Source organism: Anastrepha ludens, chromosome 3 (assembly GCF_028408465.1).
Source record: "Anastrepha ludens isolate Willacy chromosome 3, idAnaLude1.1, whole genome shotgun sequence".
NCBI classification, from domain to species: domain Eukaryota; kingdom Metazoa; phylum Arthropoda; class Insecta; order Diptera; family Tephritidae; genus Anastrepha; species Anastrepha ludens.
The window spans coordinates 112,179,294-112,203,359 of record NC_071499.1 but is presented as its reverse complement, the minus strand read 5'-3'; the positions used below and the strand labels follow the sequence as shown (position 1 = coordinate 112,203,359).

At 39.7% G+C, this 24,066-nt stretch overlaps 1 protein-coding gene across 3 annotated transcripts in view; it reads right to left on the bottom strand.

The window, feature by feature from the left end:
- Positions 1-24,066, bottom strand: part of LOC128858806 (ras-interacting protein RIP3) — a 160,358-nt gene that overhangs the window by 68,477 nt on the left and 67,815 nt on the right. For all 3 annotated transcript variants that reach the window (XM_054095313.1, XM_054095314.1, XM_054095315.1), the window contains exon 2: positions 19,019-19,052. The gene's annotated coding sequence lies outside the window, so the exon portion shown is untranslated. The remainder of the gene's footprint in view (positions 1-19,018; positions 19,053-24,066) is intronic.

The window sequence follows — 24,066 nt, the reverse complement described above, 5'->3', positions numbered from 1 at the left end:
ACACCTATCATGAGACAATATGTAATCTCACCAATATGAAAAAAATTAAAGATTTCATAGAATATGGAATTAAATAAAAATAATTATAGAACTACCACATGAATTCTAGCAGTGCATTGTAGATTGAATTATCATTCTTACTAAACGGAGTGTCTGATCCAATGGGTATTGCTGATTCAGTAGCGAAGAAGATGAAACCAACCAGCCATGCTGGTTGGCTTCGTGCCCAGTATTGATGCATATGTGGCTGAAACACAACAGGCAAAACATGCCGGCCAACTTCGATTATTCTTGCACCATTTGGAGACAAAACCTGGAGAAGATGTTCCCGTATGGTTCGAAGTGAGAAAGAAGATTTGTTGTACGAGAATTTTGCGAGGAGCTCCCCATCAGACTCAAGTGCGTTCAGGTTACGGAATCTTCTTCCTCTTCTTCTTAATTGGCGCGATAATTGCTTACGCGATTTTGGCCGAGTTTAACAAAGCGCGCCTGTTGTTTGTTTCTCGTGCTAACCGGACACACCAAGTGAAGTCAAGTCCTTCTGCACCTGATCTTTCCAACGAAGAGGAGGTCTTTCTTTTCCTCTGCTACCACCAGCTGGTACCGCATCGAATACTTTCAGAGCCGGAGCGTTAGTATCCATTCGGACGACATGACCCAGCCAGCGTAGCCGTTGGATCTTTATTCGCTGCGTTATATAGACATATATAAAGCGTCGTAAAGCTCATATAACTCATCGTTCCATCGCCTGCGATATTCGCCGTTAGCAACGTGCAAAGGCCCACAAATCTAGAGCAGAATCTTTCTCTCAAACACTCCGAGCGTTAGGACGGGTTAGGTTACGGAATCACTGCAGTGTATTCCAAGTAGAGGTAGCCGCAATCAAAGAAACAGCTGATTGACGACTCACTTGCGTAATAACAGTCACGAAAGTAGGCAGTTACGGCCCACAGCTCAATGACGGCACACTCGAAATTGGTCAGGGAATGCCTAGTTTCACTTTCGGTCGCAACCGAATTCTTTGACATAAGTCTCATCTGGATACCTGGTCATAGCGATATTGCGGAAAACAGCGAGGCAAATGCGCTGGCCAGGCATGAGACTTCTGAAGTACTTTTCCCGCGAAAGGAGAGAATTGAGATCCAGCAGACTACAGCTTCTGGGAGACTTCGCATCAGCTCAGAGAGTGCTAGGTAAACGAACAAGCTTGTAAGGTCGCGAAATCTTGCAGGTCACGTGTGGATCGGAGGCGTTCGAGGGATTTTTTAAGGTTGACTAAAAATCAGCTGTCGAGTTTCGAAGGTGTCTTCGTAGGATGGTATCCGCGAGGTATGCATGCTGTGAGACTCGGTATAACTTAGAGCCCTTTTTGCCTTAGATATATGACGGATGAGGTAGAGTCAGCTCAGCACTTTCTGCTTCGCTGCTCTGCTCTCGCAGGGCTAAGACTTAGGTATCTTTCCTACGCCCTGCGAGAGGACTGCCTTGTAGCACTAGACCTGAAGCACTAGACCACAGTCAGCCACTCATTCTACAGTCGACCCTCCTGGCGGGATTGAGGAGATGGTCCACGAACTATTTCTGTGGTCGACAGCCGTCAGTCCCTTTTCGAGATCAACCACAAGAGAGACTCTCACTGGTCTCCTATTCTGGTGATTGTTCAATAATAACGTCGGGCAATGACTTTTATGGCTGGTGTTCCAAAGTGAGCGTTTATTTCGACAGCCTTTCTCGCTTTTTCACTGCGAGGAATCTCCAACTTTAACCCACTTAATCCACGGTGACCTTCTTCACCACCAGCACAAAGGAGGTCAAACTATAGCTAAAAGTGAAAGTCGATGGCAACGATAATACCGACACTGAAAATACCGTCCATTAACAACCCCGAAATTTTGGACGCGACCTTCGATAATTTGCTCTTCTTTTCAGCGTATACAACCGCAACTGCCACTAAGGTCAAAAACCGCAACAAGGTCCTCAAATCGCTATCCGGTAGCCCTTGGATCAAAGACAAAGAAATGTCTGGTCGTCTGGCTCTACTGATACGCAGTAGACAAATCTCGAGACCTATCAAAATACTTCAATCAGGACAACAACGAGAGAGCAGAAGGCCACTTCGTGCCACTAAACGTCAAACTTATGCCAAAGAGTAGCTGAGAATTGGTGCTCTTCCCCCAGGCGAAAAGACGTCTAACATTTGAACGACATTATATTCTGTACACGACAAAAATGTGTTAGCCTTTCAAGCAGAAAGTAGTTTCAATTCTCACACACAACTTGTTTTGTTTGATTTTTACGCGCCCTTATTGAAAAACCCTATATCTAACTCACCATTTGCACATCCCAAACTCTAAAAATTCCTTATATATTCACATATCTGCTTACACTTGTGTGCCAGCAACAAATAAACTGCCTGTCAAACAATACTTAATGAAAAGTTTGACGGAAAAGTTTGCCCCTTTCACGCCAAACCGGCTCAATATTTAAGATATTCTCCGGAGGCCACTCTTCCAAAATCAACTTGCCTTCCACACCATTTAATAATAATATAGTTCAACAGCATAGATATGATTTAACAGTTGGCATCTATCACAACTGCTCCCTCAATCTTTAAAGGCATGATATATCAAAAATCTGTGGTTTTACAGGGCGTATAAGTAACCTCAAACTTTCACAACACAACCAAATATTGCGTATACGCAACAACATACCCAACCTTTTCTGACAATATTCACTCACAAGTAGTGGCACACAGGAAACCAATACGGTAACCAATGCCAACAGTAGCAAAATGAAAAATTAAAAAGAAATAATAAAAAATATATAAAAAAATAAACAAAATGAAATGCTTGTAATTCTGATAAAAACTTTGTCATAAAGTTTACAATAGCACACGTTTACGTCTTTTTTAACACACATTTATATAAATATGTATACATTTCTACACACAAGTTTACACATAAGCACACAATCAGCATGACATGCCATGCGTCTTGTAAATTTTTGAGCAAACAGCAAAAGGGGAACGGCAATGAAATCATGGAAAGCAACTTGCTTGGGGTGCTCCATATGGCATTCCAGTGAGTTCAATATTATGGTAGAATAGCCAATCAATCAGTTGCCGCTGGGCAGCCAAACGTCTTATTGCACACAGTCGCATGAGTGCGTGGTAGAAAGATGGAAGGAGAGAGTGAGCGAGAGGAGAAAACAAGGCAGTAAAGGATTATGGTGCGCGTAGGACGTCAAAGTGATTGATGGAGTGAAATTTGAATATTTGATGTGTATCAAAGAGTTGCTCTTTTTTGTTAGAAATAGGTTGAATGAAGGATTATTTTATATAAATTATTATACATCAGGTGATTTACCACTGGGGTTGCCAAATAATATATTAATTTAATTTTATCTATTTAATTTAATTTTTAAGTACTAAAGGTAAGAGGATACCCGAAAACTCGGTCGTTTGATTTTATAATCTGGAAACACCATTCGAAGACAGCAAGATAGATCACAATCCCAACAACAGACGGAGGAATGAAACTGGACTTAAAACAATCGGCATTCGGCAAAATTCATTTTATGCGGCCGCCGTAGCCGAAGGGATTGGTGCGTGACTACCATTGGCAATTCACAGAGAGAACGTCGATTCGAATCTCGGTGAAACACCAAAATTATTGTAAGAAAAACATTTTTCTAATAGCGGTCGCCCCTCGGCAGACAATGGCAAACCTCCGAGTGTATTTCTGCCATGGAAAAGCTCCTCATAAAAATATCTGCCGTTCGGAGTCGGCTTAAAACTGTAGGTCCCTCCATTTGTGGAACAACATCAAGACGCACACCACAAATAGGAGGAGGAGTTCGACCAAACACCCAAAAACGGTGTACGCGCCAATTATATATATATATAGGTGAGTAGGCAGGTCCGGTGGCTGCCAATATGGCACACTTCGACCTGTCGTAGGTCTGTTGGGATACCACGGGAACTTCTTCCGTACACTATGGGATCCCTGTTAAACCAACCAGTGGCTTTTATAAACGAGCTTAACTGCCAAAATGCACAACCAGGCGTGTAAAGTCTTCTTCTAGCTAAGGCTCACAAAGGAGGTGTCTTATAGCTCATCTTCTGTATTACAGCAGCTTCTACAATAATCGTAGTATGAAAGCTCTCAGCCTTCGAGCATAGTTGTCTATTGGGTATAGACTAAGTTTCTGTACTTTCTTAGCCAATGATGCGAATTATTTAAACAATTAAATAATACATGATTTTATGTGAAGTATGTGCCATTGGAAGCTACAACTTTACTTCATCTTTCAGGCAGCATACGGATTCCTCGAGTTCTTTTGACTTGATCCATTGATTAAGCCAGTTTGCGATGCTCTCGTAAGAAGTGAACCGCTCTCCAAAAAGGGCTGACTGCATTGATCGGAACAGATGGTAATCTGAAGGTGCAATGTCTGGAGAATACGGCGGGTGGGGCTAGATTTCCGAATTCGTGTGGTCTGGCGTTGTTATGCGGCACAATCAGTTTGTTATGTCCCCCGTCTCATTTCGACCAGTTTTCTTTCAAAGCTCGATTCAAACGCATTAGCTGCAGTCGGTCACGATCGCCCGTGATATTGTTGTTGTTGTAGCACCACGAACATTCCCCATTCATGAACGGGAAATGGTGCTGGAGTGACAGTCCTTGGGCGGATATAAATCCGGGTCGTTCCGGTGCCGTAGAACCGACTGTCATGGGAACGTCGCCAGTGATGGTTTCAGATGTTTTAAGGAGTTCATAATATATGACACCCTTCTGATCCCACCAGATGCACAACATAACCTTTGAAGCATGAATATTTCTTTTCGCTGTCGATGGGCCAGGTTCACCTGGCAGGCTCTAACATTTTCGACGCTTAGGGTTATCACAATATACCCATTTTTCATCGCCAGTGACGATGCAATGCAGAAAACTTTTTCTTTTCTGCTGTTCAAGAAGGTCAGTTTGAAAAAATTTACAGCCGGTCCACCATTGGTAGACAATTGCATAATGAAAATCAAGTTCAGTTAGATCCGGCAACAAATCAATCACACCTAGGAAACTTTCACTAGCAATAAGTTCAACAACATCCAATTAGGCACTCAAGTTTTTTTCACCTCCTCAGAAAAATAAATTTTTAAATCACTAAAAATCGGCTCCAACAAGTATAAGTAACAAGTGGCGACTTCAACATTCTCTGACCACAGGGCATCCCAGATCACTGTGACAATTCTGTCGTTTAATATTTTTTTTACATTCAGTTTAATTATTACTTGGTTTGAAATTGCTGGCACAAATTATTGCGCCTCGTATTTCAATTAATTGCCAGTTACATACGAGTAGAATTTTTTATTACACAATTTATTCACGAACACTTGGCTGTAATTCTATCTGCGGCCATGGCAATAAATTCATTGAATTTTTGTATATAAAGCATATTTTGCCTATGGAAGTGACTGCATTAAATTTTCCTGCTCTAACGCATATATGCAATTGCGAGTGTGTATAAAGCGACAGCAACACTGGTTGAGAGTACTACATATATGGTGTATATAAAGATATATGTACATGAATATACATACATACATACATATTTATAAAATATAATACATATTTGTAAAGCTGAAATTTTTTTGACTATGTTTGCAATTTTTTTGTAATAATTTCCAGGATGTAGACTCAGTTGAGAGTTGTTATTATTATAGCAGTTCTTTTAGTCTCATGAATACCAATTATGAATTTTTCTTTTAATTTTCTGATGACTACTGCACAAAATATGATCCATTCACAACTGCAGACCATTACAAACTTTTTGATTGGTGGGTAAGATCTCCATACACCAAAAACAAATCTGTAGTCTGATATAGCATTCAAATGGCTGTGAGCTCTGCTGTCCCACATGCCCTATGTTAAATACTTCTGTGAAAAAATATCGGAAATCCTTCATTTAAAAAGCGAGCGTTACACAGATGTCTACATTTTTTTTTGCTGAAGTGTTGGTACAACTGCCCTCTATAGTGTCGCAGAGTTTGAGCGTGATCTGTCAATCAGCTTGTTTTTGACATTTAATTATATCAGTCAACAGCAGGTGTGCTATGCGATTTTCGCTATGGAGGGAAATAAAGAACAAAGAATTTGCTTGAAATTTTTTATTTTGAACGGGATTCGGAGAGACGAATCAATGAAAATGTTGCAGAAAGCATATGGCGAGTGTGATTTACCAAAATCACGAAAAACACGGGTTAACAGTGGTATAAGGCTTTTGCAGAGGGCCGAGAAGTCGTCGAAGATTTGCCCCCTTGTCGGTCCCGTCGACAAAGTCAAGTAAATGGTGCTGAAAAACCATCATTTAAAACTGAGGAGGTAGCTCGTGACCATAGCGTCTCAATCATTCACAACATTTTACACAATCATTTGGGAGTACGACGCGTGGCTGCCCGACTCGTTCCAAGAGAGTTGAATTTCTCTCAAAAAATTCATGGGAAGAAGGTGGCTGAAGACATGCTTGAGTAAGTGAATTCAGGCCCAACGTTTATCCAGCGATTCGTAACAGGTGATGAGACAAACGTATATGAGTTTGACATGCAACCAGTGAACGGGGGCTGAATGGCGTTATCCAGGCCCGTGCGCAGAAAATGTCCGAGGGGGTGGTTTTAACTCAAGTTACGTAATCAATGAAAAAAGAAAAAAAAATTTTAGAGTACAGAAATTTTATTGTCAAAAGTAATAATTAGCTACATTTAGGTATGTAATAAATCAACTCTTCGAGGTACTGAAAACAACTCTTTCAAAATTATTTGCGGATCGATTTTGACATCGCGATGTACATTGAGTGAGGCTAAGCCGTTCAGGCGATCTTCAGACATTGTTGATCTCAAATACGTTTTCAGTAGTCGCAAAGTTGAGAGGGATCGTTCATTCGTCGCTGTTGTCACAGGCAAAACTGCCATCACACGAAGCATCTGGTTAACATTTGGAAACGCATCTTCATTACAAATATCGAGTGCTTCAAGTGAGTTTTTTATTTCCTTTCCGGCAATGAGCTTCCGCCAAAGTTGTACTTCGTTTACCCAGATTTCACGGGAATCGTCGTGCAAAATTGAACAGTATGGTTGGAATAGTTGAGCGCAGGACTCTTCCTCGAAAATTTGCATTTTGTTGGGAAAAAGGCAAGCGAAATTTGATAAAGTATTGCGGTGATTTAAGAATCGAGATTGCAATTGTACCAGAAACGAATCAACATACGGTATGTAGATTGTTATGCGGAAATAATCTTCAGCTGAATCAGTTTGTACGTTGGAACGTTGGGTCTGTTTCGACGCAATCCTTGGCTTTCGCAATTCAATTGTTCGCTAATTTCGCTCACGCTTTTGAAAATTTGTCTAAACTCACCCTCAGCGTTTTCTCTTCTTTCCATCAAAATTTTTTTCGCTACATCAGCCAATTTGATAGCCTCTCCCAGATCTTGATTTTCTCCTTGAAGTACTCGACTCAGGGACAATGTGAGAGAATGTACCGAGCTCAAAATATGCATGAAAATTTAAACCGCTTTGCACTTACAAGTGAGTGCACGAAAGTAAATGACAATTTGAATACATACACCCACCAAAAAATTCGATCCGCATCTAAGGCTGTAAAGAGTATCAGATGGAATGGAATTTGGCCATTTGAAATATAAATGTTTGCTGAAATCTCCCTAAAAGGGGGGGGTTTGTAAAGATCCTTTTTTATCTGATGTCAAAAAGGTCTACGTTCGTCCCGACAAAACACCATTTGCGGGAAATTGTTGTTGTTGTAGCAGCATAAACATTCCCCATACATCCACGGGGAATGCTGCTGGAGAGACTGTCCTTGGCCGAATATAAATCCGGGTCGTTCCGGTAAACGTGAACCAGGTCCATCGAACGCGAAAAAAATATTCATGCTTCAAAGAAAAGCGGCCGGAATGCGACGGTAGACATGACAAACAGATTTTGCTGCATGACAGCGCGTTGCTAAATCGGTGCAGAAATATTTAAAGGGACTGAATTGGGAAATATTTTCCACCCGGCGTATTCTCCAGACATTGCACCTTCAGAACACCCTTCTTACGAGAGCATCGCAAACTGGCTCAATGAATGGATCAAGTAAAAATAACTCGAATTTTTCGCCTGAGGAATCCGTATGCTGTCTGAAAGATGAAGTAAAGTTATAGCTTCCAATAGCACATACTTCACATAAAGTCATGTATTATTTAATTGTATAAATAATTCGCAACTTTGGCTGAAAAAGAACGTAAACTGATTCCCATAACCAATATATCCCGCGTAGTTGCTGGTATTTTTGGGAAGGAGAAGTATCAGATAACTCACTAAATCGCCAATCCCGGATTCATAAAAGTGTCGATACCAAAGTACTTCTTCTTCTTCTTAATTTGCGCGATAACCGCTTACGCGATTTTGGCCGAGTTTAACAAAGGGCACCAGTCGTTTCTTTCTCGTGCTAACCGGCGCCAATTGGACACACCAAGTAAAGTCAAGTCCTTCTCCACCTGACTCCAAGTACTAAATTCCCAAAATATTTTTATGATTATAACTGCGCAATGCCTTCAAAGTAAAGTTTGAACCACAGCACTTGCCACAATTACTTATAAATTTGACTGACAGCGCTCGAAGATACATGTTTTAAGCAAAATATTTTTTTCACCTTTAAAGCACACACGAAAACAATACGAAAACAAACATTATGGCAGCTGTCAGCAGCCATCAAACACATCAAGTTGACACTGTCAACGCTGTCAACTTATCACCAGTCAGTCACTAAATTCACAGTGCAAGCGCAACATTAAAAATTCAATAGAAAAAAAGTAATGAAATGAAAAATGGTTAATGTCAAGCAACATTTCCGTTATGAATGAAACTTTGAAAGTAGCTTTTCGTTATTTTTGTGATACAATTCTATGCTCTAACAGTTACGTAGCGCATCCGTATCGCCCACTACTACACTCACAAACTTTCAAGCAAAGCAAACGGCTGGCTTTTCGAGTGTTTCCGTTTCATATATTTTCTCGAAAATAAACTAAATTGAATTGAGTGGAATTGAATTGAATTGAATTGAATTGAGTTGGGTGTGGCACAATTGGAAAATGCCCACGAATTAAATTAATTTCCGTTTGGTAATTTTGGCGTAAACATTTTTACGCTGGACTGCATCGCAATCGATAGTTAAGTGGGCGGTTAGTTGAATAGATTTTTAGCCGGTAAGCGGAAACATTATTTATTTTGACAATTGGCAATTTATTTGCGGTCTAAGTGATTTTTTTTTTTTTTTCATTTTGATGTCTGCCCTTTTTAATTGCTCACTACTGTTCAGTAACGAGTTGGCAGCGTTTTATTACACTCGTACAAGTACAATCAGATGCATGAGCGCATGCAAAAAAACAAACCAAAAAAAAGGAGCACACAAAAGTACGCCTACATAGTTTTTATTGTTTTCAGAGCCGCTATTTGTGGCGCGTTTAGGCTTTGCTTTGGGGTTTAACGCTCACACGGTTAGAAGCGTGCTAATTAGCTTTTAGTGGGCTGGTAAATTGCGTTCCCTAATAAAGCATGTTTTAGATTTTGAAGATACAAGTGCTCGTATAGCATGAACGACCATGGCAATTACCAAATATTAGGTTCAAGTGGCAGTTTGTTGCTGTAGCTGTTAGATAACGCCACACTTCAGCGGGGATTTTCGCAACTCATTCACACTTCCCAATCCATGCGCCACAAAGCATATATTTAGTTTAGCAATTCACTTCGCAAATTGCCAAATTTTCCAAAGTAAAAGCAACAAAGTCCCACACAGACCGCGTCTTGCCAGCCGTACCACTACGCCGCTACACATTTTTATATGCGAAATTAGCTTTGTATGATCCTGTAACTAAGATAGAAGTGGGGATTTTTGCTGGTATTGAGGGAGCCTTTGAGCAATGGTAACTTTAACTCTATGAGGTGTGAGCTGTGCGGTCCGGAAATTTAGATCTAACTCCGAAACAGGCAACGCGTTGTACGTACTTTTATTTATTTTTTAGTGATGTCATCACAATGACATCAATGCTCACATTACAAGCAGCGTGTTGTGTTCCTGAAGCGATGAACTTTGTTGTCGAAAACAGATGGAGAGGCAGATCTGTATGTGTCTGCAGCGACTACAAAGTTGCCCTCAAGGCCTTAGACAGCCACTTCAAGGGTGGTTGAGTATTGAAAATCCATGTTGAACTATGTCGGCAGACATAATATCCTGATGCTAACATGGATCCCGGGCCACGTGAGTATCTTGGGTAACGAGATCTCTGACTCTGTACCTAGTATGGATTCTCAGGCCAACTTCCTTGGTCCGGAGTCCGTTCTGCCCCTCCTTTTGCAGTCATCAAAGCCACGGTTAGCAAACGGGTTACTCTAAGCTACAAACGAGCCCAGCAGACCGAGAGAGGCAGATGGATAAAAGTTATGTTACCTGTCAAGTCCGACCGACTGTATCAGATCCTCTTATCATAAGCAGAAGTAACTGTAGACAGCTGGTTGGACTGATGACGGTCCACTTTCTATGGACGAAGCACATGGAAAAGGTAGGCGTCTCAGACACTGCACTCTGCCAAACATGTGGAGAAGAAGATGAGACAGCGGACCACTTTCTCTGCGTCTGTCCGGCCTGCGCTCAAATCAGGCTTGAGGCCTTTGGCACTGATGTGTTAAGAAGAGACCACATTGGCTCCTTGGCACCACAAGATCTACTCAGATTTCTTTGTAGGTCAGGTAGATTTAAAGAAAATTAAAAATGGAACCCGAATGCACTACCATGGACTTAATTGTGCTTGAGTGCTGTACCTTCTAGTGTTATGAACGAGTTCTGAACAGTGGAAGAGAATGATTAGTCTCTAAAGATTAAACCTAAATGTTAGAGTAAGGCTGCGTCGTGAACAAAGTCAACAAGGGCTTTGAACGTAACCAAGTAGCGAACACAGGCAATGTTGATCATATTTTTGGATATCCGTGGCATGATTTTTCGGAAGTAGTATTTTGCTGCCTGGCAGTCGATGACTGTGAAAGGCTGAGGCGTTCAACGAAAGCGAGAATGTCCAAGTAGAGTCTCCAGACAATAATAAAACTTCTTAATAATTAAATTGTTACTGTCTGTACTGGGTAGTTTTATGATAGCGTTCTGGAGCGGCTTTGGGTACGTATGTTCTAAGTGTGACTCATATTCACTGATAAATATGGAATCTTTCAATATACAATGTCGGCTCAGTCCTCGTTCTGCTTCTTGATTGCTGCAAGTGCTATGCTGAATAAGTGTACCACGCAGAAATGCCAAGAAAGTTTCTTTTCGAGAAGCCACGTTGGAATCATTGTTTAGAGTCAACTGCTGTGCAGTTCGATTAAGGTTGCCAGAAATCCTTTAAGTAGAAGAGTAAACGCTAAGTTCCGGATTAGATTAGATTCTTTAGGAAGTTTGCACTTCGCCTCAAGGCCATTTGTGGCCTCTCCTCATCACAATACCTCATCTAGACCCAGTTCCCTTATGATGCTCAGGATAGAGTTGGGTTGGATTGAGCGTATGTGCCTTTTCTTCTGGCTTTAGTTGGCCAAGATGTCTCAACCTTCTCAGCGCTATAGCGCTGCATTCCTGGAGTAAGTTCAATGAAGTCTCCTGTTATTGATCGCATAAACGATGAGAGGCAGTAGACCATATCCCGATCATAAGCACATGACTACGCAGTCTGCAGTGGACTGTGAGAGTGTCCGTGAGCAGTTAATTCTTGGGGAGGGTTATGAGTTTTTTAAACCTCTTTTGGTTGTACCCTCCCAGAAAAGCTTTCGCCCGGCGTAACCCCATAGTGTTGGCAAACTTCGCTTAGCCTTAGCTCTTCACTCTTAAGGTACTCCATGATGATGTGTTGTCCCATAGTAAGGAAGTGCTCGGGTGCTATTAAAGGCGAAGCCGCAGCTTCTCTGACCAATGCGTCCGCTATTTTGTTCCCTGTTATACCCCTGTGTCCTGGGACCCAAATTAGCTGCTAAGTTCTGTACCTACCAGTTTTTAGAAGTTTAAATGTCCTTCCATATCTTTCTGCGGAAAGTGAATTATGTAAGTAATTCTGGGTAGTCAACTGGCATGGAAAGCTCAGGTAGAGCTGAAGGTATGTCGAATGCTCAAAGTCTTCGGGCAACAAATTGAAACATTTAGCGAAACTTTATTGTAATTCTGGAACCAACTTTTTTACTTCTAGTATACCAGACCTATATCAAACAATGCTTTTCCTTGTGGCTGTAGTTTGGTGACTCAGAGGTGGCAGTTAAATCCAAGGTGTCTATGCTGAACAGGATGCAGAGGGGCTTATGGGAAATCGGCTGCATTGTTATGGAGACTGACACAAAGACCAGGCTTCAGTTTTTATAGCAATAGTCATGGTTACCCCTAAAAACGATTTGCCGTTCGGAGTCGCCTTAAAACTATATGTCCTTCCATTTGTGGTACAAAATCAAGACTCACACCACAAATAGAAGGAGGACCTCGGCCAAACACCTAACAAAAGTGTACGCGCCAATTATTATATATTTATTTTATTTATTCATGGCTGCTGGCCTCAATTTATGCTCCTGTACCAGAAATTGACTTAGGGCGAAAATATAGCGTCATTTTATCCTTAAAAGAGAACCTTTGTTAGGAGATTTGGTTAAAAGTTTCACCACGAAGGACTTCAATACCGAAAACACAGCTATTGCAGGTTAGCCTCTTCAGAAAAACTTCAAATTCTCTTTCACTCTGAGACTTATGTATGTCGGGGGTTTCTCAAACGGAGGTTTTCGAATACTCAGTGCAGCAGAATGGATGATTGAGAGGAGGTGGCGTGGTACCAAAACAAGGTCTAAAATGGCATCAAGGTTGTAATAAAGCCACAGGAAAATGTTCGTAAGTCATAAAAAATTATTCACCAATGAGAAGAGCCACAAGCTTGAACTTGAAGGAGTACTAAAACTCGGAGATATACGGGTTATAGAACTGGCTGATGAATTGGCCAACTGCCGTTCTGCGGCTCAACTAATGCCCAGTTTTGGGCCTTTCGGTGGATCTGGGACCAGTCCCCACTGGGATTGAGGGTGCAGCCTCAACATCGGGGGGAGACTTAGCGCATTAAAAAACAATTTTTTTTAGGTCTTAAGTATGTACATTGGGAATCTATGCCTGAGTGCTTGGCTCTGATCTTTCTTAGGTTTTTTTCGCCGCAAAAACATTTTAGTATTGAAGCTCTTCTGCCTCGGCTCATCTGGACCTTAAATCTACTGCCGCCCGCAGCCGAAAAATATGTGTTTTCATCAGCATATTTGAGTCTAAAACCATTTATTTTAAATGTTTTTCGGGCATACTTCGGCTTCAAGTTAAACCAATTGCCGCTCAGAGCTCTATTAGTTTGAAGAAGGTTGGCCTCTGGAAGCATTCTTTTGTGGGACACGGAAGCATTTTGAGTTAGATTTTTCCTCCCTTGTCTGTACCTTGTACAGATCTCTCCATCCGCGAATTGGGTTTTGAGGGTTGTGCTTGGGCTATCTTTGCAAAGAGGCTGGATTGAAAGGAAAGGAGAATCAGCATGGAGATGAATACCTCTGTTTTCACGAACGGATCCAAGGTGGAATCCGGATCAGCCAATATTTCAGTCTCCTTTAAACTGCTGAAAACTTGTTGTGTTTTTCAAGAAGAGGTCTTCGATCGATTTTGCGATTCTACAGGCATGCAAAATGAATAGGGATCGCTACTGGGAGCGAGACATCAATATCTTTTTCGATTGTCAAGCTGCGATTAAAGCCCTGTCGTCGCCATGTTGCAGCTCTCTTCTGGTCAATTCCTATAAGCGGGAGATCAAACGTCGCGAAGATGCTTAGGAACATAGAGGGAAATGAAATTGCCAATGAGCTTGCCAGAAAAAGCTCGGCAGAACTGATTTCAGTTATCCCCATCTCAGACATTGGTGTCCCCTTGACCGTTGCTGAAGGGAAACTGTACAATTTCTTTCTTAAAAAGCCATCTGCTTTCTTAAACAAGCCCAAGACAGATGGAGTTCTATCTTATCGTGTGCCATCTCAAAAACACTTTGGCCTCAGTACAACAGAAGTAGAACGTTTAAAGTGCTGGGGATCCGGCGCTACTAAATTTTCAAACTCATTGCGGCGGTCACCGGTTACTGGAGGTTCAAAACTCATGCGGAGAAGTTTGGCTGCTAGGCACTGGAGGTGCCTTGGTGTGCCTTGCGGGGATAAACTGAGCCAGTTCTCCAGCATAGATCCCGTTTCGCTCTTCCACTATATCAACAGCACTAGATGGCTGTAGAAGATTTTTCTTCCTTCAAATTTTTGAAATTTTCCGCAGATGATGTTCTCAAACGCACTCTAGTGCTACTTGAAGTGTGCCCGTGGTATTCTTGCCATCTAACCTAGTTACCTATCTACTTAACGGCTCTGTATTTTCTCAAGCACTCAGTCCACATTCAAAGCATTTAAATCGCTCTTAAGTCAATAACTTTCTAACTAAAAGAGTTCTCAATGCAAAAAGTGGGACTGATACTAAAGGGCTCAAAATGGTGTGAGAAGTTTATGGGATTCATTAAAGCCACACTAACTACATACTTAAGACTATTTGGTGGCCACTCATTGCTACTTAGATTATAAATACCTTCATTCTACATTTATTTACTCAATTCAAATTATTTTCTTGCTTCAATAAATTTATTTGCATTTGTTAAAATATGTAAATTTCCTAAATGTATAGTGACAGGCTTATTACTTCGGCCGCGCAGTGAGATGCTCTTCACCCAATAATGATTTATTACCACATAAAGCATTACTGAAGCACCCACAAGCAACCTAGGCATATCTGAATTATGCAGTCGAAATCCATCACTTTTAAATTACGCACAAAGGCGCACTAAAATGAAATCGTTTTTCAATTACCACATCTGCGTGAAAAATCTCAGTGTTCTCCGTAGAGTGCGAGTGTTTATGGCAAATAAACACAAAGATTCACTAATGGCTGCAATGAGTTATAAATAACAAAATATGCCAAATATGTCAAATGTAAAGTACGAATCTCCATAAATCACAATTGTCTGCGCCGGAAAGCCAACTTAAGCACCGAAAAGCGAAGTGTTGCACAGGTTCAATTATTCAATTTGTTCACATTATTTTAGCTCTAGATTTTATAAAATAAAAAATAAATAAAAAATATTTAGACGAGGTGTTTTTGATGGCGCCATCTTTTTAGTGAGTTAGTGCGTTGCAAGTTACATCCCTAGCTGGCTTCCAGTGAAAACTTGGTGACATTCGGTTCAGTGGAAGCGAAGTTATTGCATCTAAAGTGTCAGTATGTTTGAGCCATCGGTACAAAAATTAGAGCGAACAAAGAGCTAATATCAAATTTTGTTGCAAAATTGGTAAAACGTTTACCGAAACATTTTAATTGATGAAAAAAGTATATGGCGATCATTGCCAGAGTTCACGAGTTCACACGTTTCAGATATGGTTGTGAGGACGTAAATGACAATGAACATACGGGCCGCGCAAAATTAGTAATCACCGAAAAGTCTATCGAAATTGTTCGTAAATTTATCAAAGATGAACCGAAATCATAGTTGAAATTCATGGAATCAGAGTTCAATATTTCCAAAACATCGATTTATCGCATTTTAACTGACCATTTAGGCTTACGAAAGATATGGGCACGTTTCATTCCGCACAAGTTAACTTAGGACCAAAAATTGCTCAGAATTCAACATTCGAAAGACCTCATTAAAGAGGAGAGGAAAGACGAAAACTTCCTTTACAACATTGTAACTGGTGGTGAAACGTGGTGTTTCCAACATGAACCTGAAACTAAGCGTCAAAGTACCGAATGGAAGGCCCCAGATGAGCCACAATCCAAGAAAAGAGAAATCAAAAATCAAGTTGATCCTCATTTGTTTTTACGATTCCAAGGAAATTGTCCACAATGAGTCAGTGCCAACTGGCCAAAACGTCAATGCAATTTTCTATATTGGCGTTTTGAAGCGTTTGTTTCATCGCAATCGTCGAATTCGCCCTGAATACTGCGAGAAAGGAAGCTGGAGCTTATTGCATGATAATGCACCACCTCATCGATCCACTCTTGTGACTGATTTTTTGACTAGAAATCGCATTTTAACCATCAATCACTCACCGTACTCGCCTGATATGGCTCCCTGTGACTTCTACCTATTCGGAAAATTGCATTTGGCCAAGAAAGTTAAACGTTTTGCGTCCGTAGAGGTCATCCCAAAGTATTGCACCGACATCCTGAAGGACATTCCGGCCAATGGCCTGAAACACTCTTTCGAAAAGCTTTTAGAAACGCAAAACAGTCTATCGAAGCCAGAGGGGACTATTTTGAATAAATAAACTCGAAGTTATCAAAACAAAGCTCTTGTCGTTTCTATTTTAGCTCAGTCTGGTTTATTTTGGACTTGCCAAACTCTACTAACAAGGCAAAATAAAGCTCAAGGTTTCGGAACCTCTGGTAAGACACACCAAATGATAGAAACAATGTTTTCTAATAGCGCTTGCCCCTCGGCCGGCAATGCACATACCTCCGAGTGTATTTCTGCTATAAAAACGCTCCTCACAGAAAACCATCTCCCGTTCGGAGCCGGCATAAAACTATAGGTCCCTCCATTTGTGAAAAAACATCAAGACGCGCACCACAGAAGAAAGAATCTTTAATGGATTTTTTTTTGTATTATAATCTGAGAAATAAATTCATAGCATTTAGTTTTTGAATATGATATCCGGCATAGGTATGTCCGCCGCAGCTACGGTCCATTCCATCAGTCCAATTTTTGACTACTTTTTCCAATAAATCTGGCCGTTTGGCGTCAATGGTGGCTTTGAATATTGACTTCCAATGTTTCAAGAGTTACTGGTCTGTCGGCATAAACCAATGACTTAACATAGCCCCATAAAAATAATCCAAAGACGTTAAATCGCATGAACGAGGGGGTCAGGAAACAGGACCACTTCTGGAAAGGAAGTTGTCGCCAAGTTGATTGTGCAATAAATCGATTATTACGCGCGCTGTATGGCAAGTTGCCCCGTCTTGATAGAAGCGAATGTCGTCCATCTTTAACTGATTAACTTTTGGAAACAAAAATTTAGTCGGCGTGGCTCGATAGCGCTCGCTATTAATTGCAACCGTAGCTTCTTGCTTATGTTAAAAGAAATAAGGACAGATGATGCCACCAGTGCTCTATGAATTTTTTTTTAATGTAAATTTCCACCAATTTGAAAGCGTTGTTCTAGCGTTAAATGACTTGAATTACATGATCTTGAATTATATTAACATTCACTTTAACCGTGGTACCTTCTATCTCGTAGTACCTCAGAAATCTCAGAAAGTTTAGGAATGATTATTTTCCCATAAACTAATGGAAAAGGCAATGATCTGTCTATTTCGACTAACGCTTACCAGTATCAACCATCTAACGAAAAACGGTGGAAGTAAAGTTGAGCGCCAAATGCAAAGCGAATTAGTATTGGTTGTGATCACTGCCTTAAAGGCTGTATCAATGATACGCTATCAAATTTATACGAGAGAGAGCAACGAAGATCAGCGCTTAATGAATAGCAATGAAGTTGGGACTCATCCTCCACTGGTCGCTGGTCACACGAGCACACTGGACATGGATACTTTCAACATTATCTGTACAGATTTGGTCCGACAGCTTAACCATATTGCCCCACCTGCTCTGAAGAGCTCGAAGAAGCATACAACCGAGTGTATCTAATCTAATAAACATCATGTGCAGCTAAAAACATTGTTGGGATGCGACATGCAATTTTTCTCAGCTGATGCGATGGCTGAGTGAGCTCCACGAAGAAAGGAAATGAAGAGAGCTGATAGCTATGATGCCTGAGCCTGTATTCATTTAAATGCAGAGTTCCAGTGGAGGTCGACTAGAGACGTACTGACGACAATCAGAGACGTCTGAGTTTATCACTCACGACTAAGTTACACAGTGACAAGACGGAATTGGTCATGAAATTTCTGCATTTTTGATGTTCCTTTTGATTCCAGCTGCAGTGGAAACAATTGGAGACTATATTCGACATATTACCTTCATACGTCCCTGGCAGAGGGCATAGACACCGGTTACTATTGTGGTCAATAGACACAATCAATGCAAATATGCAGACCCCGGTGGAAGTCAGCCGAAGAGGGGAGGATAGCTTACTCCAGGCCGTCTACTGTGCTGACTTCTTCGCTGCTATCTCCTTCGCCGAAAATTCAGGACACATTTTCAACCTTATACTGAAAACAAAGTTAAAATTAAGGGCTCATTTTTCGAATAATGTTGCCGCACCAAACTTTCGGACGGATGTTCCACATGTTCAGATGATTCATACCAATTTTTTTTTTAATTTTTTTAGAACAACTTTTTTCCATCCACAGTCATCGAGATTGATAAGTACTTCATTTCAAAATCTATAACAAAAAGTATTTGGTATACTACTAAAGCAAGTTTTTCTAATTTAGTCTACTTTAGCCCTGATGAATTTTAAAATTTCTCAACGGAAGACTGAGATACTTAAGGGTAGAATCTCAGTTTACCATTTGCCTGTAAATTTGGAAAGTAAATACCCCCTCCAGGGCTTCCTAGAACAGGCATACTCATAGCTTATTCTCAGCCCTAATACTTCTGATTGACCAAATAGTATCCCTAACTAGACTACTTAAGGTTTTCCAAACAAATTATATGTAAACAAGTTATAGTGCTCAAGTTCACGAAAGCGGATGGATATATGTACATAAAAAATGTAAAAGGTATGTTAAGGACAAAAATTAAGTATATAATAAGCAAAAAATAAAATATCCTAAGCCTTTTTTGCTAAATACGTATTAAAAAATAAAAATAAATTATATTTTAATTGAAAAAACTCTGCAATGTAATAACTTACTTCTTTACTTTTCAAACTCACCAAGTATTTTTGGCCGTAATATTGGCAATTGAATCTGAAAATAGAAATAACAATCATTAATAAATTATTTTCTCAACTTTCCTCTCTAGCAAAATAACATAGTTAACGGTATTCGATAAGATCAAAAACCCAAAATTAATCAATGCCAATGTGTGTAACTTTTATAAAAGATATAATTTTGCTAATTAACTTACACTAATTTTGATGCGAAAGTCGCTATTTGCTTATTATTTCACTTGCATACGTGCCTAAAATTCTCAACAGATTTATAAAAAAATGTATTAAGGTGGCACCTTTCTTGCACCTAACAATCTTCTTTTTCACAGAAGTCGAATGTAGCTAAACGATACCCAGCTAAAGGCAAAACTTATAAAGTGCTCGAGCTAAATACCTATGTAAATACTCCTTGTTAAAATGTAATCTTAAAGTCCGGACAATGCGAGCCCACCTGCGACAAAGAAATCAAATAAATAATCTTGCAGCTTAGAGTCCGCTGATATTTTTCTCATTTCGGCAAGCTATTGAAATTGCAAACATTAATGAATATTTAACAGCTGTAAGTTATAGGTAACTGTGACATTTGCTGAAACATAACACTGGGAAAAGCTATTATTTCTGCGTGCGAGCTCTTTTTGAGATCAACCTAAATAACGTCTTAAGCAAAGCAAGCCGAATGAACACTTGTTTTTGGGGAGACACCCTTACCGGGAGTGAAATTAAAATTTGAAAAGGTCGAGCCAAGGAGCACCAGGAGATTTGGTGGCTCCTATAACACTCAGGCTAAAGAGCCCATTGTATTTATAGCTCTGGAAAGGGAGGTAGATAGTCAAGGAGGGAAAGAGAAAAGTATCAGAGAAAGAGATAGGAAAGATTAAAGACAGAAATAGAGATAGTTAGTCCTGTGAGAATTTTCCAGATACTTTGGCAAATCTGTAAATATCCTCCAGTTTTAGAGAACGAATATTACTCATTCTCATGACATCGGAACTCAATACTCGTAGCCTTCCTCTAGCAAAGGCAGGACACTCACAGAGAAAGTGCTCAGTGCTATCCGCCTCCTCCAGGCATGACAGGCATACCGGGTTCTCGATGATTCCAATGGTGGTCATGTGCTAACCCCATGGGTTGTGTCCTGTAATGATGCCGACCATCAACCGAATATCTTTCCTTCTAAGTTTGACAGCTTTCTGTTCGGACTTGTAACAAAACCCTTTGCAGTTCTGCAGCGTTCCAGACCGGACCATCGCTCTTTATGTAGATTCCCTACATAATCGCTGATCCAATTCTTGATTCCTGCGGGACTGATTCCGATTATTGGCTCTGGCCCCTGTGGGGGCACCGCTAATCCACGGTTGGCCAATTCGTCGGCAATTTCGTTTCCTCCCTTACCGGGATTACTTTATGCATTACCTCAGGAGAATCCAGAACGACGTCCATGAAATCGACCAATTCTATTCACCCGCGTCTGAGTCCATTGCATTTGTAGTCAGCTTTCATTCTAAAGGCTCGTCTTCTTGTGTCTCTGTATCGAGGTCTATCTTCTTTTCCATAGCAACTTTTTACAGCGTTCGAGCATTTTGCAGACCAATCTGTTTCCGCAAAGCATCTCTTTTCGCGAGCCCACTATCCTAATTAAAAAACGTATGTTGGGTGTCATCGCTGGGCGCTTGGGATCGCTTACCTTGCCCATGCGGTATAGTAGTATCCGGAAGCATCCGAGGTCCGAGAGGAACTGAGTTAAGAAGTAATTCGCTTCCCGAAGTTCCTTTAAACCCATATGCCTATTGATGGAATCAGTTTCGCCGCCCATCTGCCATTCGGTTCAGTGTCCCATCGGCGTGTTTCTTCTTGGAGTCCCACGCATCCACTCATTCCCGGGTCATGAGGTCGACGGGTATCTCCCCGCTGAATGAACACCTTTGCTTTATCTCAACGCCGGCTTCTGATTTGTTGAGTTCTTTAACACTAAATTTAACGGGCACAGGTTTGCTATTTATTCTAGTGCTACTGTGGAGGTGGTGCTACTGCGATGGCTCTCGGAGCGCTTTTGCCATACATAAAAGGCGGCGGATCCATTCGTAATATTCTGCATTCATCTTACTTATCAGATTACTGCCTATTCAACATTTCACAGGCCATTTGGGCTTTACGGGTTGGTACTCGTATAATATTGGATAGTTTCGAGGCGAAACTACGTTGGAATCTTTCACTTCTTTGTGAAGTTTGTGAAGAGTACAAAGTCCGGCGTCTTATCTGACCCCACATCCTATCACTTTTTTTGCCCATCTTTTGACTTTCACTGCCTAAACAAGAAATATTTTAGTGATATTAGTGGTCCTTCGAGTATTTCGTGAATAGCCTATATAAATATTAACGAACGGAATAAGATTTATGCCTGGTAATCAAAATGAGCCGAATTATTATATCTTTGCGCTGGTTGATGAAACTGTTGGAGGGAGATCAGAAAATTTCTGCACTGCTGCGCAACCGATTCATACAAATAAAACAAATTGTAGTAATAAACTAAATCCCACACAGATGAGGTGTGCCTCAGAAGAAGATGAATTTAGGTGAAGGAGGTCGTGCGGCTGCTCAAATAAGGCAGTCAGCATGCAAACTTATTGACTCAGAGGACCTGGCGAAACTATAGCAATAGCATACAAACGCAACTAAATGTATGTGTGTATGTAAATGTAGAAATATAAATTACAAATAAAATTGGCAAAAGAAATAATATTCTTGAATCATGGCACGCAACCCCCAACAGTGCGTTTGCCAACACCGTTATATCGCTTATGCGGGGCCAAGAAGATTCCGCCAAGTTCGCAATTTAACAAAAAGTATCGGTTGCCGGAAAATGTGCTACAACTGCGCAGCAGAAATGGAACTACCCCGCCCACTTTTCTTTTCATTGTTTTCTTAATTTTTTGCACTTCGCTGTCGTGTAATTTTGGGCAGTTCTTCGACTGACTTTATTGTATGTATTAATAACAAGTCTTACTGACTTCAATATATTAGCTTTTGTGTCTTCTTCTTTCTTGTTGTAATGGTGTAATAATTTATTGTTATGTGCCATTAGCACGCACACTTGTGCAACTGTATGCATGTGTGTGTGTGTAGATACTCATTTTTCGTCCTACGCATGCCAACAGCAGAAGCGAAGGAAGCGGATTGCGGAAGAGCAATTGCCAATTTGGACTCACACTCGTATAAAATGAGTTTTCGGCTCATAAACAAATCAGGAGTACATATGGAATGCATATGGCAACGCTGCACTGTACTTATATATGTATATGAATTGTACTTGCTCGCGGCAACAAGTCAGTAATAAAAATGAAATATCTAAAAATTCTAACTTATTGTGAATGGCAAATTTAGAGCCTGCCTCAAACAGAAACTCTCATAAATAATTTTCGCTCAATTTTCAGTGCAGTGAGTGGAAATTCGTGTAGTTTACCCGTAGCAGGGCATTCGTTACCCCATTAATTGTCAGCTCGTAAATTTCCCATAAATTACGTTTCTGTTTAATTTGCAATTTACGCATTTTTAATTTATTTTGTGTTGCATTGATGAAACAGTATAATGGCCGATTGATTGTTGCCGTTGCTGTTTGCTGTTGTTGTTGCTATTTGCGGCTTTTAGCACTTCATTGCTGTTTGCTAGTTGCTATTTATTGAGACGGCATCGAAATCGTTATCGATTTGTGCGGTTCACTGGCTGTTTGGGCCAAATTGATGTGGTGAAAATTAATGACTTAAGGTTTAACATATTTCATATATTTAGATATTTTACAATACTCGAAGTAAAATTTTATCATACTTATTTTCATTTGATCAAAACTTAGACACTGCGTTATAAAAATATGTTTTATGCTCATTTGTGCTTTATTAAAGCCGCCGTATTGAAAAATTTTGGGAATTGACGCATAGGACAGGTTAGAATGCGATAAATTAAGGTAAGGTAAGTTAAGTTAAGGTAAGATAATATGGTTAAGTTAAGTTAATTTCCGATAAGTAAAGTTAAGTTAAGTTAAGTTAATTTCTGTTAAGTAAAGCTAAGTTGCGATAAGCGGGTTAAGTTAAATTAATTTCCGATAAGTAAAGTTAAATTAAGAGTTTCAGTTTATTGAGTTAAGTTATTTTTTGATAAGTAAAGTTAAGTCAAGATAAGTTAAATTCGTTAATTTAAGCCAATATCTGATAAGTAAAGTTAAGTTTAGATATGTTAAGTTTAGTTAAGCTAAGTTAATTTCCGATAAGTAAAGTTAAGTTTAGATATGTTAAGTTTAGTTAAGCTAAGTTAATTTCTGATAAGTAAAGTTAAGTTAAGTTAATATCCGATAAGTAAAGTTAAGTTAAGTTAATTTCTGTTAAGTAAAGCTAAGTTGCGATAAGCTGGTTAAGTTAAATTAATTTCCGATAAGTAAAGTCAAATTAAGAGTTTCAGTTTATTGAGTTAAGTTATTTTCTGATAAGTAAAGTTAAGTCAAGATAAGTTAAGTTCGTTAATTTAAGCCGATTTCCGATAAGTAAAGTTAAGTTTAGATATGTTAAGTTTAGTTAAGCTAAGTTAATTTCTGATAAGTAAAGTTAAGTTACGATTAGATAAGTTCGCCAAATTGAGTTAATTTCCGATAAGTAAAATTAAGTTAATTTCCGATAAGTTAAGTTAAGAAAAGTTAAGCTCGCTACGTTAAGTTAATTTTCAATAAGTAAAATTAAGTGAATATAACTTCTTAAGTTAAGTTGATTTCTGATAGTTAAAGTTAAGACAAGTTAAGTTCGTTAAGTTAAGTTAATTTCTGATAAAAAAGGTTAAATTTAGATATGGTAAGTTAGGTTAATTTTCGATAAGATAAGTAAAGTTAAGTTTAGATATATTAAATTTAGTTAAGCTAAGTTAATTTCTGATAAGTAAAGTTAAGTTGCAATTAGATAAGTTCGCTAAATTAAGTTAATTTCCGATAAGTAAAATTAAATGATGTTAAATTAATTTCCGTTAAGTTACATTGAGAAAAGTTAAGCTCGCTAAAATAAGTTAATTTCCAA